Raw genomic sequence first — 17,436 nt, 5'->3', positions numbered from 1 at the left:
ATTCCCTTGGCATCTCTAATTTTCTTGAAGAGACCTCTAGACTTTCCCATTCTATTGTTTTCCTATATTTCTTTGCACTGATCACTGAGGAAGGCTTTCTTATCTCTCCTTGCTTTTCTTTGGAACTCTGATCCCTCAGATAACCATTTTAACTCCTCAGGGATTAGACCTCTTAACAGCACTTGACTTCCTGTGTTCTATCACATCTTCCTTACCATGAATTCTATACGCCCCCGCCCCAAACCCTTGACTTCAGTGGCCTATCTTAAGTACATAATAGACCTGAATTCCTCCCAGGGATAATCTCTCACCTGGAAAGAGATGGGGATATCTCCAGCTGTATCTTGTTACCCACCCTGTCCCCCAGTAAATGGCACCTGTGGCCAAGGGACGTGTGGACTCTTCCATGATGCAGACAGTGAATGGATAACACATTACTTCCTAGGTCCTGGTTAAATAAGCAGGAAGCTAAGAGTACAACATATTCTCTTGACGCTTAAGTCTTAAGTCTCAGTTGACACTTAGGGTATTCCGTATGATAACGTAATATGGCAGGCTTTATCCTATAACTTCACTGGTGCACAGCAATCTGTTTGACCGCAACCAGAGTGGGAAGCCACAGCTTTATCCTCACACCACCCCTCGCCTCCCCAGTGATGGTCAGTGTACCTCCCTGCATCTCTCCTATCCCCTTGTTCATACCTCTGCCAGCTTTCTCTCTCGACTGAGTCATCTCCACATGCCCATCTGTCCTTCTAAGATGGAAATTGTCTAAGATCCAAATGTCATATGCCATATGTCACTGCCAACAGCGCTGACTTTATGACAGGGTTATATCATATAACCTCTTTCACAGTCGGCGAGGTTGTATTTTCCTATCGTCATCCTCCTAAGATCCCTCTGAGATTCTCATACCCTGAGACCCCCTTTGCCTTACTCATCGCTCCCCGAACACTGTCCCTCTTCTCACACCTCTCAACACTTCCATAACTTGGGACCTGCCAGGAATGCCGTGGACGTCACTTCTTTTTTACCTGAGAATTCAAGAGAAAGTGTTAGTTGCTCAAGCGTGTCTGACTCTTTGCCTCCCCGTGGACTGTCCCCGCTGGCTGCTCTGTCCATGAACTCTGCAGGCACAACACTGGGATGGGCATCCACTCCTTTCTCCAGGGGATCTTCCTGACCCAGGGACCAATCCCGTGTTCCCTGCATTGGCAGGTGGATTCTTTACTCTCTGAGCCACCTGGGAATCCCTCTGTTTCGCTTAGTTGTTACTTATTCTTTTAGACTGGGTTCAAATGAAGTCTTCCCCTTTATAAATCTGTGTACTTACAGCATTTGGCATTTATTCATTACTATATTTCTCACATTAACTTCTAACTATCACATAATTAATTCTCACTAGATGGTGAATGCTTCATCTTTATAATCTCACCTTCTGGTATACTTCAACAATTCTTTTTCTGACACCTAGTAGTAATCTGTTCTATACTAGATGCTCAATTTAATAAAAAAAAATAAGTGAATAAATGAAATGATTACAATTGAAATGAAGTATTTAAATATTTCAAATGATCAAATTAATTTTAGCATAGAAGTACTCCCAACTCTGTTCATGTGAATGCAAAATGACCAGTTCATCTAATAACATTTACTATGTAATCACAATGCCTTGGTGAGAAGGTGGACTCTCAGTATTGTAGGAAATAACCTTTTGTGTTCTATTACAAGTTAATCCCTATAGGGATGTCGCCTATAAGCTTAAATTATACATAAAGCCCATCTCTGGGAACCCTGCTTCCAAGGTAATGAACGGTAAACTAAAATTCCCTTGTTTAGCTCACAGGAAGCATCCTGACCAGGCTCACCTGTGAATGACTTCAGGGAGGAAGCGATTAACCCTTCCCCTCTGGAGGCTGATGGGAACCAGGAAGTGTCAGGCTTTACTCCCTCCCCTTTTACTATAAAAGGAGCTTGCATTCTAACTCAGGCAAGAGAATTCTTTGGGGCCAGAGCCTACCATTTTCTCCATTTGCAGGTTTTCCAAATAAAATCATCACTGTTAGCACCAACAACTTGTTTCTTGATTATTGGTCTGAACTGCAGTGAGCAGTACGAGCTTAGACTCAGCAATATCAGTATATTTTTTGATTGGGGGCGGGGGGGCGGTGAGCAAAAACAACCCTCCTAAACCCTGTGGTTTTACTGAAATAAACTGTCTTAATAAGAGCAGTAATTTTTCTTCCTTTTTAAATTATGGAACTGAAGTCCTCAAACTGAAAAACTTAGATTATATCAACGATCATATATAAAGCAAAGTTCTAAGAGTGCAAAGTTCGTAGATTAATAAAGGTGATCCATTCACTTTTGCTAATGTTCTAGTTAGTGAACTAGACTCTGTAGTTTAATTATAATGGTCCTCTTTTTTTTTTAACCCAACCCCTTCCGTGTCTCCTCAGCGCCCACTGATAATGTGTGAGCTGTTAAGAAAACACACACATACTGTAACCGTTGGTTAGCCTTTGAGTCTCCAGTTTTCATTTTCAGTCACATCTTAAACATGATACAGACTGCAGCGTCCTGCTTCTATTTTCAAGTGTTAATGGGAACGAAACTTCAAAGACCTAGATCCTTTAGTTATTTAAAAAAAAAAATAATTGGGAAGTTCTCATAGTTCTTTGTGGTTTATCTGGTTTAACTGAAATTATTTGAGTTGTACTCTTATCTTATTGATTTTTTTTCCCTCTCTTTTGGGCAAGATGAGCCATTCCAGGCTAGAACTCCTCGATGTCCAATTTTAGTGCCTCATCTTTCCTCTAAGTGCAAAAAAGACTTTAAAAGATGCTGGCTGAGCATTTTTAGACTTTTCTGAAGATAGTTTTCTGAATATCCAGTATTAGTTTTTCACTGTTCTGTCTTTGGGCAAAAATTATATGAAGAAAACTGCTGAAAAAAGTTAAATGATCAACATTTTCTGAGCCAAATGGAGGGCCTCTTAAGTTTGGGTGAGATCAAGTCCCAGCAAAACGGTTTCTAATTTGTGTCCTTTTAGGAGGTTCTGTTAGTGCCTTGTGAGGAATGTGAGGCTTGGGCTCCTTTTTCACACAGGAGTTGCTGAAAGGAGCACTTTATGTCTTTTATGACTGTATGTTTCACAAAGAACTTTTAACGTCGTTGCAGTATATGATCAAGTGGTATTTATTAGCTTTTAGCTCTGCATAGGTGTGCACATCCATAGCCAGACGCACGCCTTCTCCTCTCTCCAGGGATTCATCCCGTCCGTCTTATCTCCTCTATGCCCTGCATCTGACCAGCTGCCCCTACCATGGATTTTCCCACTTGAAATGCTTCTAAAACACATCCCTTCATCTCATTCATCTTCCCACCTTTTATTCCTCATCCCAGGCACTCCCTGCTTCACGCCATTCTTCACGGAGCCCTCACTCATCCTGGCTTTCCTTCTCCAAAGCTCCCCTCTTTGTTATATCAAATGGGAATCATTTTGCCTGATCTCCAAAACACTCTGCAGTTTGTTCTTACCTTCTATTCCCGATCTCATGTTTTTACTGCTCTTTCCAACACACTCACAGGTTTCCTGTTTCTCAGAGCAGAGACTTACAGCAGATGCTTCAGGGTGGGAGCGGTTCAGGAAACAATGTAAGCTGTTGCTTTCAGACTTTCTCTTCCCAACCTGGGAATCTGCATTTTAAGGGGGGGTTTCCTCCGGGTGGTTCTAAGTGTTTAAAACAGACAGTCTACATATTTACCTCTTCTGTCCTCACTGACCCAATGTTTCTGTACGGTCTAGAAAACATACCTCTTCTGCATGGGATGCAGCATCCAATACATGTTAACATAATTGCTTTCTGATTATATTTCTCTGCCTAGGGTATGAGCTCCCCAGGACAGAGGTCACTTTATATTACATAGCAAGGCAGAAAGACCACTGGTTGGGAGTTGGCAAGGTTACCTCTGTCGTAAGTTCTAGCTGTGGGGAAAAACATGGGTGTGTACAGCCTCAGTTTGCTCATTGGCAAGAGTGAGAAACAGCAGAGGTGATGTCTAAACTCTTCTGTGTTAAAAGCCTACAGTGTCATTGGCATAGGAAGGTTAAGGGCTTCACTCTCACACCTGGGTTTAAACCTTAGCTCTGCCATTGGCTTTGTAATTATAAGTGAAGGATAATTTCTCTGAGTCTGTATCAGTGGGGGTAATGATGTATACGTTCTGAGTTGGCTATGAAGGTGACATCGGTAAAGGGCTTAACCCAGTAGATCTTCTATGAAGGTTTTGGCATATTGCTATTAATCTGTGTTCTCCCTCACGTCTCATCATGCTGGACAAAGACACATTCTTTCCTGAGCACTATGTTCCAGCATAGATTCTTCTCTGTAGACAGTTTAGATTAATAATAAAATATAAAATTGGTTGGGTTCAAACTTGTCTCCACTACTTGCTAACTCAATTACTCTATGCATGTTATTAATACTTTATATTTTTTGAAATAGAGACCCTAATAATATTATCTTTATCATAAAGTTGTTGTGAGGCTTAAGTGAGGTAACACATGTAAATGCCCAGCCAATGCCTAATCCAGAGCGAATGTTAGCTATTATTAATCCTCTGCCTAGGGTTAGCCTGAACCAACTGAAAATATATTGTCTGGGAGTCAAGAGACCTAACTTAAGAGTTCTGGAACAGATCTTGGGTGGGTTACGTCATCTGCCTCTTACTTCAGTTTCCTGTTCTACAAAATGGTACTGATAATAACTCATTCCATGGGGCACCACAAGGATTAGATAAGGAAATACATGGGAAAATACATTCAAAAGACAAGGAACTATACCAGGCATGACTTATATTTATTGTTATTATTTTCTTTGTATCCATTAAGTGAAGGAATTAACCCACATAATAGCCAGTGTTTATTAAAATTTATTGTGTTATAGGCATTTGATCCTCTGATTTAATCCTCTCAAAATCCACTGCATTATATTGTAGAATTTCTCTTTCATAGCATGTGAAAATTGAGGTTCAGAGAAGCCAAGTAACTTGCTCAAGAACTCACACCCTGTAAGTTGCATAATTGGAACGGGAAACCAGGAAGGCTGACACCAAAAAGTAAAATTTAACCACTTTCAAAAGACTTCTAAAATCCTTTCTGGCCAAGCGATTCTGTTCTCTTGGTTATGGCTTTATCTATGAAGATACTGGATATGATGTTGTAAAGGTAAGATGGAAGCTTTCAAAGTGAGTAGGAAGACAGCTAGAGTTTAAAATCAGAAGTAGAAAGCTATTATATGCCGGAACTAGGCCTTCATTAGAAACTCTGGATTCTTCATGGTAGGAAATGGAGCCTGCACTGGTCCTGCAGCCTTTCCCTTCGTCTTCATGGAATAAAGGGGGCTGAAGTATTTACTTTCCTCACAGAAAGGCAACCCACTCCAGCATTCTTGCCTGGAAAATCCCATGGATGGAGGAGCCTGGCGGGCTACATACCATAGGATTGCAAAGAGTCGGACATGACTGAGTGACTTCACTTCACTTTCTCCTTAATTTTCTGTATATCTTAGATCACAACAACACTGTGAGGTATTATTACCTCCGTTTTATAGGTAAGGAAACTGAGGTTCAAGAATGGTTTAAGTGCTCTGGTCTACAAGGGTGAAACTGTTGGAACTTGAATATACGTCTCTGGATGGTATTCTTTTCATTTATCTACTCTTCTAGGTATGTTTTTGTCTCTAACTGGTCTAACTTGAAAAATATGATTTACATAAATTTTGCAGAAACATCTTACTTTGATATCAAACCTTATAATATATTCATACCTTATGTGTCCTCACAACCCTTGAGTAAAGCTTCCACCAATGAGGAAACTAAGATCCACGTACTTGCCAAAGTACAGAAAACTAATCAGAAGTATAATATATTATATTCCTTCATGTTTTGTATACTCTATTAGACCACTCATAGTGACTTGGATAATAAGGTACATTAATCATCATTCATTTTACAGAAAAAGTGAGCAGACCAATGAATAATATCAAGAATCTAAGTGACCAGAAAAATCACATGTGAAATTGTTTTTCCTTCTAAATTGAAGGAATTCTTTTAAAGCTTTTTAAAAAAAATTTAATAATAATGATGGGGATTCCAGTTGATTGAAAAGAAGTCAGTCCTTTATCTTTTGTGCGGTGGGAGAATTGCTCTTTTATAATACTCACAAGATAACCCAAAAGAGGCTTCTGGTTTTGATTGGGGTCTTACTTAAGCAAATGAGTAAAGGCATCTGAAATGTATATTCTTTCACTAATTAATTAATTCTTTCATTCATTATTCAGCAGCTGCATTGTGCCAAATGCTATGCAACATTTGCTGTACTAATGATTACAAAAGAAAATTTGAGATACATTTATAAACAAGCCAGAATCAAAAGCAGAATTAAATAGTTTGGCTTCCATGCAGAGAGGATTAGACGTTATATCATTCCTTTACTCTCTCATGGAAATGACAATGTAGATTAACATCACTCCAGCTTCATTTCATCTAAGCCAAGAGGGAAAAAGAAAAAGAGTTCAGTTTGTAGCTGAATAGTCCTTATTCTTCTGTTTTGCAGGCTTTCTTTTTTTCTTTTCCAAAGTTGTTCTATGTGGGGCTAATTTGTTCTAATTTGGGGCTTATTTTCATTTAAAAAAAAGGATAAAGATAAACTCCAGTGAAATAGCATTTAAAACATTAAATCCATATTGTTGCTTTAGATATTTAGAATTTATTTTTCAAGAGCATGAGAATTTGATTTATTGAGGGAATGGAAATCGGTATTTCACCCCACACTATATTCCAGTCTATGCATCTGGAAAAAAAAACTATACCAATACAAGTAAACACACAGAGCCTGACAGTGTATGTGGTGGTGTTAAGACTGGCCCTATTGGAAGCCAGACTGGTGCCATCAGTCAGGTTCTGCTGGCTTTTGAGGTTTTGCTAGCCTTCTACTTTCTCATCGACTCCTCTCCTGATCCTGCCTTTTAGAAGCAGGCCGCAGTCCAGTGCAAGAGCTTAGTCCAAACAAAAACCCTAAACACGTCTTCACTTGTCTAACTTAGGAAAAATCATCTCTGAGGTTCCATATGCACGAGATTGGCCAGAGAGAAAATTCTCCATTTCTACCTTGTTTATTTATTTCTGTATGTATGTATGTGCTCTGAGTGCCAAGTCGCTTCAGTCATGTCTGATTCTTTGCGGCCTTATGGACTGTAGCCCGCCACGCTCCTCTGTTCATGGAATTCTCCAGGCACGAAGACTGGAGTGGGTTGCCATGCCCTCCTCCAGGAGACCTTCCGGACCCAGGGGTCAAATGTGTGTTTCCTTTGGCTCCTGCATTGCGGGCGGATTCTTCACTGCTGAGCCACCAAGGAAGCCCATGCATATAGGCACTTAAGGTTTACTCCCTCACTCATACCAGCCGCATTTCTTTTTTCCTTTCTTTTTATGACATATTTATTTTTATTTATTTATTTATTTGGCTGAGCCAAGTCTTAGTTGTGACACTCAGGATCTTCATTGCAGCATGCAGGATCTTGAATTGTGGCATGTGGGATCTAGCTCCCTGACCAGGAATTGAACCTGGGTCCCTGGCATTAGAGGCACACAGTCTTAGCCACTGGACCACCAGGAAAGTCTCTCACTGTTTCTATTTTATGTCAATCATTTTTGCTCCACGTTTGAATGTGAAATGCAGTAGAGTTTTGGTTGGCTTGATGTTCTAACAATTTTTGCACAAATACATTGGGGTTTTCTGTAAGAGGTTTTACCTGTGGAAATGGAATACTCCTGAGTTCTCACACATTGTAGTTAATTCATGAACCTTTGTATGGTAATCCTGAAGACTCCTAATAATCAAAAGCTGTTTCTTTACTCAGAATCAAGAGAAAAACGTCCATGACTTCAGAACAACTTTCTTTTTTATGATAGAATATTTCTCTTTTGACTATAACTTTAATTAAGCTCTATTAACTTTAATTTAATTTAAGCTATTTAAATAGTTCAAATGCTATTAAACTCAAAGAGCACATTTTTTTAAAAAGGTATTTAGTTCCTGGGCATTTTTCCTCGATCTCACACAGCCTTAATTACTATCCACTTATTGTTAAGTATATCATAAAATAAAATATACTGTATAAATTGCATTAATCTCCATAAAAGTAAACTTGAAGCAGAGCCATAAACTAACCAAAATCAGAGGTACAATAAAAAGACAAAGTACATAAAACATCTTCTAACACTTGGACCTCCATGGATGGTGAACAAATTTTATTGCGTTCTTCTATTATTTCAGTGGAAATGAGAATAGGCATTTTCATGTGTGGAGTATTATTACATAATATTTCCACCTATTATGTGATTTTCTTTCTTTTCTCTATGCCCTATTTTAATGTCTTTCCCCCAAAGTAGAGCTTCTGTACATCTATAATAATTGCAATAGATTTGCCAAGGCAGTTTTCTAAAAGGAATAAAGTGAATTTGATTTTGAAGGAATATGTTTCCTTTTCATAATTACTCATATAATTATGACAACCTGGCACATACTAGTAAGTAGGGTAAGAGGACTACTTAATTATATCCTAATGAACATTTGCAATTATACAATTTTTAAAATCCATATGAAATTTTTTAAAATGCTTCCATCAGACAGAATATTTCTTGAATTTTATTTTCAAGACTGTGTGCATGCATGCTAAGTCACTTCAGTCAAGTCCAACTCTATGCAACCCTATGGACTGCAGCCAGCCAGGTTCCTCTGTCCGTGGGATTCTCTAGGCAAGAATACTGGAGTGGGTTGCCATGCCCTCCTCCAGGGGATCTTAGACCACTATCCTTTAAATCACTCTGAGTCAAAATTTTTATTATCAGAGAACTGTAGGTGTTAACTTCAGAAGATAGAATCATTGATGCTTGAATTTGGAAGCAATTTTGGATGTCTTCACATCCTAGTCTTCTATGGCCTCACTCACAGATGTTTTACCTAACATTTTCTAATCTTCAGTACACAGCTGTTAATGAGACATCACTTAAATACCCCCAGAAGCGTATTGTGTATTATTAGAGAGGCTTTTTTTCCAAGGCCAGCAGTGCTAACTAGGCAGTATCTCTTGGGCACCTAATATGTGCAAGATACTCCTCTAGACATTACACAGGATGTAATTTTGAGTCAGATTTTACTTTTGTACATAAAATACTTACACTCAAGTTGAGGCTATAATATGTTTACATGAAAAAGTGACACTGTTACAGTGGAGCTGTGTTCACTTGCCCGTTTGGATTTTATATGCTCTGACCTCCGCTAGGGATTTGAGACCCATGTCTGCTTACCAAGGCCTCTACTTTGAATATTGTCTTTCCTGGGTCCCCTAAGCTGCGTCTCCCTAAGTTTGTACCTGAACTTTCCCTTCCTGACCAACAACTTTTATTTGTTAACACATTTGCATAAACTTCTGGGAATTGATAGGCACATCCTAGAGTCTCTTTGCCTGATTACATTTTCAGTTCCTGTCTCACGATTCAAGGACGAGTAATCCCCGCCTCGCATCTAGTGTAAGATTCCAGAACATTTAGCCACATGCAGGTGCTGGCCCAGGCTCAGCATGCAGGCCCAGCCCTGCGGAGGCCGGTGGAGCCAGGTATGTATGTCATGGAGTATGGCTGGTCACAGAGACCTGACGAGATGGAATGTCACCCTTTGAAAGGGTCCATCAGGAATTGGGAAGCCCTTATGGTGAATGCAGGAATTACCCCCCTTTTCAAATATGGAGTCATTTTTAACATTTAAAAATCTCATGTCCTATCACCTGATCCAGTTAAGACTCATAGTCTCTACTGATAAAGAAAATAACAATTGCTGAATTCAAAATACTTTAGATTACTTCTTGTGGTATCAATTCTAATATTTCAACAGTAATGGCACTTATGCATGGGAGACATATTATTTACTCCAGCTGTCAGCGGTGCCTGATGTACACGTGACTTTATGATGTCCTGGTCAGAATCCCATAGGCACTCAGGGATACATTTTCAGACTGAACCATAACAGATGTAGAGAACAAATATCTGGATGTAAAGTGGGGGAAAGAGGGTGGGAGGAATTGGGAGATTAGGATTGACATAGATACACTGCTATATATAAAACAGATAACTAATGAGAACCGGCCGTGTAGCACAGGGGACGTGTGGTGACCTAAATGGTAAAGAAACCCAAACGGAAGGGGGCGTGTGTGTATGTGTGGCTGATTCATTTTGCTGTACAGTAGAAGCTAACGTACGATGGTAAAGCAACTATACTCCAATAAAAGTTCATTTAAAAAGAAAATGTGTAATTATAGAATCTGAGCAAAACAGATCATGCAAGTTATCTCTTTTAGTCCTCAAAACTACACTATGGGGTCTGCACTGCTAAATTTTATCTTATGGGTGGGGAAACCAAGGCTTCCGGAGAGTGAGTAACTGGCCCCAGATATGGAGCGAGAGGTGACAAAGCTGAGGGTTAACCCAGGCTTGTCTGCTCTGAGAGCCTGACTCTGTGATTTTACCACACTCGGAAGGGGGTTTCAAAGTCAGCTGAGAGGATCTGACGTGGTGGGGTACAAGAAGGGCATTCGTAAGTGCCGTTATGCTAAACCCTCCACTTCTGTTGTTGGTTGATGTATCAGCCATTCTCTCTAATTGAAGCTTGACAGTGAAGGCAACGTGCCCAACAAAGGGATTTTGTTTCAGTTTCCTGGAACAGCCATGGAGTTAATGTTAAAATTGGACTCTGAGTTGGTTGGCGGCACTAGTGGTAAAGGGCCTGCCTGACTATACAGAAGACAACGGAGATAGCCCTCTGATCTCTGGGTCGGGAGGATCCCCTGGAGCAGGCAACGGCAACCCACTCCAGGATTCTTGTCTGGAGAATTCCACGGACAGAGGAACGTGGGCTCCAGTTTATAGGGTTTCAAAGAGTCAGACAGGACTGGCAGCCAGCCAGTCGATTTCACTGATCCATGCACCTTTGTTTTCTTCCCGCTTTCCAGGTGCATTTCTGCAGTATGATAAACCGCCTAGGTCAGCTGCACACATTTCTCAATTTTACATCTAACCAAAGCAAGCTAATTATATAATTATTCATCTGGGTCCTCCAAGTGAGCACAAGGACAATCAAAAGTTTCAATTATGATAAAATACTGCAAGTGTCATGGATAATAAAGAGAAACAGCAAATAAAATACAGTAGAAGTTAGGAGGAAGGAGGCCAGATTTTGACCTTATTAGGTTGGAGAAGGCTTTATGGAAAAGTAAGTTGGCATTTTTCCTGGATGTTGAGTAATGATGAAGCTTCAGCAACTTAAAGTTGCTGAGGGGATGGAACTGTAGGTGGAAGGCTCTAGAGTTAACAAAGGAATCTTTGTTATGTAAATCAGGACAGATTCGAAGGTAAAAATGGCACACTTTTAATCATTGTACTTAAGCAACAGACCAAAATGGGACTGTTCCGGAAAACCGCATGTGTGGTCACTCCAAGTTCAGGGGAAAGGGTAGAAGATTTCTCTGTATTTGAATAGAGCAAGAGAGGAGAGTAGTAAAAAGTCAGATCAGAAAAGTGCTTCAGGACCATATCGTGAAGGACCTTGAGTGCCAAGAAGTATTTTGCAGACAGTCTAGTCATGGAAAGTTTGTGAATAGGTGGATACATGATGTAAACGAAGCTGTCTTTCAGAAAGATGCATTTGACAGTAGAGAGGAAGATGAATGGCAGAGGGCAGACTCAGGAGTATTTACTCGACACGTCTGTGATTTCTTTTCTATCTCCAAGTCCTCTTAGAGAATTTGCTTTGGCACAGTGTAATAAGGCTAGCCCTAAGTCCCGTGGAGCCTTATTTTTCTTGATTACATCTAATACAACCAGGAGTAGACATATGGATTTGCTGGTTCAGTGAGATAGTTTACTCTTAGAAATTTAAAAATTGAGACCAGAAACCAACTTTTTAAACTATAGGAATTCAGCCCTTGGGAATCCATGAGGTAGACCATGAACAGGGAGTGAGTTTCACAGAGACCTGGTGTGCTCTGCAAAATGGTGCGGACACGGAAGGCTGTGTGCTCACATGAGAGATGGGAAGACAGACAGAAGGAAACAGAGACAGACAGCCAGAGGGGAAGGCTGAGAAGAACAGAGTGTGGAGGAGGAGGGAGGGGAGGGGACAAAGAGATGCTGCCTGATGGCTGTGAGGTCCTGTGTTACCTTCTGTACCTCATACTCCATGACATTCCTCTGTGTTCTCTTCGTTAGCTAAGTTAATCCCAGAACAGTGTGGGAGTTAGGAGCACTGACCCTCTAGGCCGTTGAAAATCTGCATAATCTACTTGTAATTTATAGTTGGCCCTTTGTATGTGTTCTTCCATAGAAGCGGTTCCTTCGTACCTGCAGTTCTGCAACCTCAGATTCAAACAATATTGGATCCTTAGCACTATAGCATTTGCTATCAAAAAAAATCTGTTAATCTCTAAAAATACTGAATCACTGTGCTGCACACCTGAAATTAATATAATATTGTAAATCAGACTTGGCAACAATAAAAATCTGCATGTAAGTGGACCTGTGCACTTCAAACACATGTTGTTCAAAGGTCAGTATACTTTTATCTTAATCTAATTTGATCAGGTTTATTTTCTTAAAAACAAATGTGCTCTCACTAAGGTAAAGTAAGAAATGTTCCCCCTGCCGGGCGCGGTGGCGCGCGCCTGTAATCCCAGCTGCTCGGGAGGCTGAGGCTGGAGGATCGCTTGAGCTCAGGGGTTCTGGGCTGCAGCGCGCTATGCCGATAGGGCATAAGTCCTATCTAAGTTCAGCATCAATATGGTGACCTCCCGGGAGTGGGGGACCACCAGGTTGCCTAAGGAGGGGTGAACCAGCCCAGGTCGGAAACGGAGCAGGTCAGAAATGTTCCCCAGTAAGAACCACCCTTTGATTCTGGATCTGTCTTTTTGGACAGCACAAAAGAAGTCTCCTTCTTCTCATAATAGCCCTGCAAATATTTTAAGACAGGCATTGTTATTTTATACAGTTTCCTGTTCTTCAGGCTGAATATTTCTCTCTTCAGCAAGAGGGAAATCATGTGTCATCTGTTTTTCTGTCATCTGTTTCTTGTTAAAGATGGTACTCAAAATTGAGCACCTTGTTTTAGATATGTTTAGACCACTACAAAAACCAGTCAGGCTCTTGCTTCACAAACTTCTTTTCTCCTGTATTTTCTTTCAAGGCAAAAAAAAAAAAAAAAAATTAAGCACTCAATGTCCCTGACTTTCTTTCGTTATGGGGACATGGAAAGGACTTGAAGAATATTCTTAGGTAGTGATACGTAGGTAGAAGTCTTCTTACCAAGTCAAACTTGAGTCTGCTCACCTGTGTGCGGTAAAGCCAGCTCACCAACATCAGGTTGTGGTGAAGGAAATTGCATTTATTTTAAGAGCCAGGCAAGGAGTCCAGAAAGCTAATGCTCAAAAGGCCTGAATTCCTCGATGGCTTTCAGGAAAAGGATTTTATTTATTTATTTAGTTAGTTTTTTTGTTTTTTGTTTTTTTAGGAAAAGGATTTTAAAACAGAGTGAGGGAGAGAGTTTATGGAGTGTGTGATCAGCTTCTGATTGGTTGGTGGTGAGGTAACAGAGTGGTATTTCAGGAGTCAACATCATCAACCTTCTGGCTTCAGCTGGTTTGGGGTCTACTTGCTTTTGGTTAATATACAGTTAACTTTTGGTTAATATACAGTTAATATACAGTTACCACGGAGGTTTGGTATCTGAAAAACAGCTCAAGGATGTAGCTCAGAATCTTATCTATAGCCCTTGGGAAGGCGCTGCATCCTTTGCCTTTGTTTAATGGCTCAGCTGTTATTATTTCGTCTTGCTTGACTGTTTTCCTTTGTTTCTGTGTTTTCTCACCCCTCTGATTAAATTTGTAACTCAGGGAAGACCTAGGAGGCTAACCATTTCCTACACAGAAAAGGCCTGTGGGGACTCCCCTGGTTATCAGTCCATGGTTAAGAATCCTCCTTGCAGTGCAGCGGACTTTGGTTCAATCCCTGGCTGGGGAATGAAGACCCCACAAGCCACAGGGCGGCTGAGCCTGTGCGTGCCAGCTAGAGAGTCCACGCTCTGCAGCAAAGGTCCCATGTGCTGCAACTAGAACCAGGTGCAGCCAATAGATAGATAAATAAATCAACAACAGCAACGACAAAAATAGAGTCAAGAGGAAGATATGGGAGTGTGGTCCTGTCCTGGGAAGGCCCCATCGAGTCCTGCTCAGTTGCAATCGAGGAAGAACAGTTTTTTCCTGAATAAAAAGGTGAAGATTTTCTAGGGGGAGAATCCTTTATCCTTTTCTTGTTTAAGATGAAGAAGAGATGCCTGAACGTGTAGCATCCCTGATGCAACTGTCAGGAGGTAACAAGGATGCAGATGTTGCAGAATGAAAATGCCTGGTTCCCAGTTTCTCTCCCTGAGCTGGCATATCCTCCATGGACTGCCATCACAATGCTGCTTGTGGCATGAGACAATAAGAGCCATTTGGTACAAAACTATGTAGCACCTTTTTCTGTAATTAGCATACAAATAATAATGGATAAACCTTCTCAGACTTGGATGTGATACTTTTGCAAATACGGTGTAAGGGTTTTAAATCCCACGTATAATGTAAACATTGTCACTCATTCACTTTAGTGAAATTTCTTCTAATTTTCAAATTGGTCTTCTGTGGTAAATATTCACAATTCCTAGCCGTAAAGCATAGAAAGAATTTAACTCCATTTTCTTAATCCTGTTCTCTTTGAGAATAGGTTGATTGAAAAATATGCAGATGATTTGCAAATTTCTAAGGCGAATTTATAGAGTAGCGTAAAGAGAAGAGTAAACCACAATTTGAACACAGGTTTCTTCTAGTAGGGAGGATAAAGCATAGTCTCAAATAAGGAAACATAAAGGAGAATGAGTGGAGTGATCAGATAATTTTCATGTCTGTGAATTTTTGCTGCTCTGCAACTCTTATCCCACAATGATGTGGAACAAATCCAATGGAGCAGAAATGATTGTGTGTGTGTGTGTGTGTGTGTGTGTGTGTGTGTGTGTTCAGTCTATAGAGCATTTGAGATGGAGCCCCTCCCACCGCTGGTGGCCTGCAGCCTACAGCCCGTGTGTGCCATGGGAAGATGCAGAAATGCCCAGGTTCAGGAAGGGGGACCAAGGAGAACGAATGTCAGGGCTGGACAAGGTCAATGAGCAATGGTAAACGGTCAGGATCCATGGTGGGCTCTGTGGGCATCGGTAGCGGCTGCATCTAGGCCAAGTGAGCGCCATGAGATGCAGAGGGGAAAGAGGACTTCGTCCAATGGTCAGTGAGGGGACGTGGCTCAGTGAGGAGTTAGGAATGCACAGGTCATTCTCCCAGTCCTGCTGCCGTGATGTTTCCCAGGAATCTCTCGTTGCTCAGAAGTTTTGGGCGGAGAAAAGAGAGGATATAGAGGTGTGAGATGACTGTGAAAACATGTACCCGAAATAGACCTAGTTAAATTGCGAGAGAATAAGCCTTAAACAAAAATCGACTCTCTTACCCAGATTAGGTATTTTTTCCATTTGTTATTCAGAGACTTGGAGGCTTGTGATGAGGTTGCATTTCTTTACATCTGACTTATAGTGTGTGAATTTTGAAGTCACTTTAAGTACAGGATACTTGATTTAAGAAAGTGGTGTGTCATGTTATAGGAGAGTTTCAAATGAGGATCTCACGCCTAGTCAATGAATTAAAAGGTGATGGTCAAGCAAACATGTAAAGGATGCTCGTGGCTTTTAACGGGAAAGAAGAGGGAGGGGGGACGCAGGGGCAGAGGAACAGACCTACGTGGGCAAAGCAGGGTGTCTGTTAGCCGGAGTACATCTCATCGACTGCATCTCAGTGTTCCAGAAGTCGGAAGGGAAGGATTTTAGACATGAATATGTTTTTTAATCTGATCTTCTCTTTTACAAGTGAGGCGGCTGAGGTACCGGGGTGCTGAATAGCTCTGTGACCCTCGTATCAGCAGTGGGGGTCAGTCTTGGACCCTGGTCCCCACTCTCAGGGGAGGACTCTGTTCTCTGCAACATTTTGCCTGGATTGCCAAGGACCCCGATGTGGGGCTATTTCATTGGCTATGGGAATTCGCAGACTGCTTTTGAGAAGAGGATTTTAAGGAAAGTAATCTGGCTATAAAGCAATAGTCTAGATTAAAGGGGAGGAATAGGATAGACATAGATCTGGGGAAGAAAAGGGAGCTGGAAAAGATTTGGGCGCATGTTCAGGGAACAGGGAACAGAGTTAGGGTGTAGCACTGTAATAATTATAATTGGGAACTTATAACTATGATTGTTCATTAAGTAATTTCCTAAGGGTCTCTGGTTTCCTAGTGCCTAGGAAAAGGTGATGTGCCTAGGAAAAGGAGTCTTAAGGACTCCTTAAAGAGCTATTGAATGACTGAGTCAACAAATGAAGGTTAGAGACTGTAGAAATGCAGAAGGAGGTTTCCCTGAAAGGAAGTTTTTTTTTTTTTTTTGAGTCTCAAGACATAAATTGGAGGATTTGGGAGGAGAAATGTTGAGTTGATTTGTACCTATGGAGTTTGATGTAGAGAAGTGGACTCCACATGGATTTTGCAATCAGGTAATTAGAAAGTGAGCCTGGAGTGCTGAGAAAGTTTAGGGCTGCAAATGAAAAATCTAGGGGAACAGTCAGAAATACGGTGCTAGTGATTACAAGGCTCTACCCAGGGCACTTTACAGAATGAGCAAAATGAAAACTTGGTCCCATCCTCCTCTCAACAGAGTAGAGAGTGCCTTCCAGTGAAAAGGGAGAAATTAGAACTTTCCCTTAGACGGATGTGCTCATCAGTCTCTGGTGTGGTGTGTGTGTCTTTAGCACTTTTATAGCACACGTATGAAAGGTGAGTGGTCTCTGAATTCAGCAGTTACCGTCAGCTGCATTCTGAACCTGAATAATGTATGGGCGTGGTACTGTGTACTGGGAACAAGTGATTTGCTTTATTGCTTACATTTCAAATTCTTTCATATATTTCCCAAGAAGTAATTTGATTTGGAAAATTATTACAAAAATAGGACCAGAGCACAAGAATGAAACCAATGTCAGTCAGTTGATGTGAGTTATTAATTGTATCTGTTTTTCTAGAGTATTTTTAGTAATAGAAAATCAGCGTCTCCCATTTCACACTCAAATATTGAATAAAGATTTAAATTATTAGTTTGAAGATGTGCCAGGATTGCAGCCTGTGTGTCTCAGTCCTGTTCTTGATGGGAAATAAAGGAAGGAAGGGGGGAAGGAAAGAAGGGGAAAGGAGTGAAATTGAATATTAGGATAG

The sequence above is a fragment of the Muntiacus reevesi genome, chromosome 4 (assembly GCF_963930625.1).
Source record: "Muntiacus reevesi chromosome 4, mMunRee1.1, whole genome shotgun sequence".
NCBI lineage: Eukaryota > Metazoa > Chordata > Mammalia > Artiodactyla > Cervidae > Muntiacus > Muntiacus reevesi.
Note: the sequence above shows the minus strand (reverse complement) of the source record.